Raw genomic sequence first — 3,511 nt, forward strand, 5'->3', positions numbered from 1 at the left:
GACCGGCTATAAACATCTGTGCCGACGAGCTCCGTCGTTAAAGATCGAGAGCCGCGCCGACCGGCTATAAACATCCGCGCCGACGAGCTCCGTCGTTAAACATCGAGAGTCGCGCCGACCGGCTATAAACATCCGCGCCGACGAGCTCCGTCGTTAAAGATCGAGAGCCGCGCCGACCGGCTATAAACATCCGTGCCGACGAGCGCTGTCGTTAAACATCAAGAGACGTGCCGGCGTCTATAAATAATCCGAGCGAAAGTCCGACGAGCTCCGTCGTTAAAGATCGAGAGCCGCGCCGACCGGCTATAAACATCCGTGCCGACGAGCGCCGTCGTTAAAAATCGAGAGTCGAACCCGCGAGGGTGAACTTATTGGACGGAACTAAGGACGCCAAATAACGAGCGTTCGCAAGCACTAAATTGATTAAGGCCGATCGGCCCTCAGTTTGCCCATACTTCGCGTTCACTGAACTCTAAACGATTTCGAGGAAAACGAGTCAATCGATCGACCTGATCGGTCGTCTAGTGAGGAACACGTGGAGCGAATAAGCACCGAGCAGATTAGAAAGGGGCAATGAAGGGCAAACAAAAACACAAGGATTGCAATTAGGCCGAACGGCACGAACAAAAGATTTTACATCCGCCGAGCGGAGGAAATACATAAAGCACTTGGTACAACTCTCCTCACTCCGGGTCCTCAAAATTAAAAAAGGCATCCGGGATATCGTCAATCATAGCCGCCAGGTCTGAAGAGGGGATGTTCAGGTCGGCAGGAAGGTGCCCCCCCTTCTTCAAGTACGCCATGGTGACTTTGACCGCCTCGGCGAAAGTTGAGGAGACGTTGCCACCGAATTTTGTGCCGAATCGCTCCGAGCGGAGGTATTCTTAGCGAGCTGCTGCTAGGCGACTCGGCTCTCTCTCTTTATATTGTCTGAACGCCGCTCGGGAAGCAGTAAGTGAATCTCGGAGAACCTGCTGATCGATCTCCGCTTTGGTACGTTCAGCCGAGCGCCCGTCCCGTTCGGCAGCCAGTTGGGCTTCCAGCTTTTTTGATTGCTGATCTAGGGCGAGGACTTCAACTTTCATCTTGTCCATATCAGCAATTGCCCGTTTCTTCCGGCTGCTGGCGCGTTTCACGTCTGCGTCGCGCTTCTTCACCAGGCCTTCCAGTCGAGCCACCTCTATAGCCAGGTCGGCTGCCTTCTTCTGTTCGGCCTCGCGGGCTTATTTCTCCCGCTCGGCTGATGGACCCCCCGAGACTTGGAGTTTTTCCATGAGGTCCTCCAGCTCGGCTAGCCGATGGCTAGTGGCGATCTGCTCGGCCCAATGCTGTAAGGGAAATAACAAATTCAGGAACTGAACAGTAACATGGCACAAGAAGAAAATCGAACTTACTTGAGTGGCTTGCTGCATATGGTTGTCGCCGAGCTGCTTGGGCGTCATGAGGGCCACCCGAATCTGGGCGTCCTCGAAGAGTTTAGCGAGCGGACCCGTCAAGGTTATTTCGTGAACGGGGCTCGATGGCCGGTCGGCGGACAATAAAAATTCCTCCGATGGGAATCGAAGGGTAGTCTTGATGGTAGGGTAGCCGGCCGGCACCTCTTCAGCCGCAGTCGCCTGGCCCGAAGACTCCCCCATGGTTGAAGTTTCGCCCAACCGTCGTAAGCGACGGCGAGTCCGTGGAGGAGAGCCAGAGGGCTGCGCAGTGGGCGAGGCCACGGGAGTCCTAATCCGTGACGGCGCGCTATCTGGAGAAGAGACATTGATCGACGCCGGTGGCTCGCCCTCTTGGGTCGGCGGAAGACTGGAGTCTCTTCGACGTTTTCGCCGAACTTCCAGTGGCGGATCCCCGACCTGGGGGACTCCCAGTTCGGCTGGGGCAGACAAAACAGGATCCGCCTCAACCTCCGTTGAAGCGGATGGGGCAATTTCTGTTTCAGGGGCGGACTGTGCGCCCCCCCTCTCCTGCATCTGCCGGGCGGCTAGGGATGAGACCCCGTTCGGCGAGTTCTTTCTTAGTCGCCGCCTCAATCTCCACGGCCTTCAACTTCAGGTGATCGGTGGCCTTGGAGCGCCACATGACTTCAGCTGCGAGGGAAAAAATTAAAATCAGTTAGACAAAAAAAGGTGAAGTGAGTAAAGAGTCTTTACCCATGCGGTAGGGAAGATTTGCCCGAACGGGAGATAATCCGAAAATATATAACACCCCCTTGAGAAGCAACTGGTCGATCTTGTACCGCTGACCGGACAACCAGTTCGCAGCATGAAGGTAGGATGGATTGCTTCTGAACTTGCCGAGCTCCGGCTGGGTCGGCACAGCGGTCTGCCATTGGGTTCGGAATGCTGGCCGATCGGGAAGTCGGATATAGAAGAAAAACTTCTTCCAGTGTTTGTTGGAGGTCGGCATATTATCAAAAAATTTAAAGCCTATTCTACTTTGGAAGATAAAAGTGCCCAACTCGGATTGTTTGGGGTAAAAGAAGAAGTGGAATATTTTGGGGTCAAGAGGGATATTGTGCAGCTTAAAGAGGACGACCACCCCGCTCAGTAGCCTAAAAGAATTCGGTACAAGTTGGCCGAGAGGGATGCGGAAATAATTACAAACTTCCAGAATAAATGGATGAGTAGGAAATCTAAGGCCGCCCTGGAATTGGTCTAAAAAGAAACAAATGGAGCCGATCGGCGGGTCATGCGGCCGGTCGGTCGGGTCGGCTATAATTATTTCATGGTCATCAGGGATCCTATACGTCCGAACAAGGCGCCGAGCGCCCTCTTCATCAAACCGACTCTCCATGGTCGTAAACCACGGGCCATGAACATCAACGGTGGGTACGGAAGTACTTGCCATGGCTAGAGTGCCAAGAAAAAGAAGGAAGGAAGCCAAAAGACACTCGGAAACAGAGGACCGATGAAAGTTCACAAACAAGGGGACGAAAGGAGGTCCCCGCAAAAGGGAAAGGCCGAAAGGAAGGGAGAAGCTTACTGAGGAAAGATGGGCAGAAAGGATCGCCGGAGAGCCAAAGACCACCGAGAGGCGAGAACTGGGGCAGCCGGAATGATGCAGCAGCAGCGGGCACCTTCGACGGAGAATGCGCGATGAAACAGAGAATGCGGCGTAAAAGGCGAAGACGAGGGCTTTATACGGCCGCGGCCGCTCAGCCTCCGCCGTCGGATGCAGGTCACGAAAGGCGAGCTCATCACCTAACCGTCCATTTCAAAGTGATCGGCGTCCCATCGTACGGATCAATCACTGCCACACCAGGAGAGCCACGTGGCGCTCTGTCACCAGGCGCAATTAATGCGCCCATACCGCGCATGCTTCGACTTAATGAGGAGGATTTGCGCGATTTTTGAGAAGATTTAGACAAGCAAACATCCACGTTGAACGCCAAGGCATCCAAAACGAAGAGCCGATCGGCCGAATTTGGTATGAGGGCCGAACGGCTCAAGGGATATTATAAGCGACGGTAAGGCGACGACTGTCCGCTCGGACACATAGTCCAGTCAGTCGG

The sequence above is a fragment of the Zingiber officinale genome, chromosome 11B (assembly GCF_018446385.1).
Source record: "Zingiber officinale cultivar Zhangliang chromosome 11B, Zo_v1.1, whole genome shotgun sequence".
NCBI classification, from domain to species: domain Eukaryota; kingdom Viridiplantae; phylum Streptophyta; class Magnoliopsida; order Zingiberales; family Zingiberaceae; genus Zingiber; species Zingiber officinale.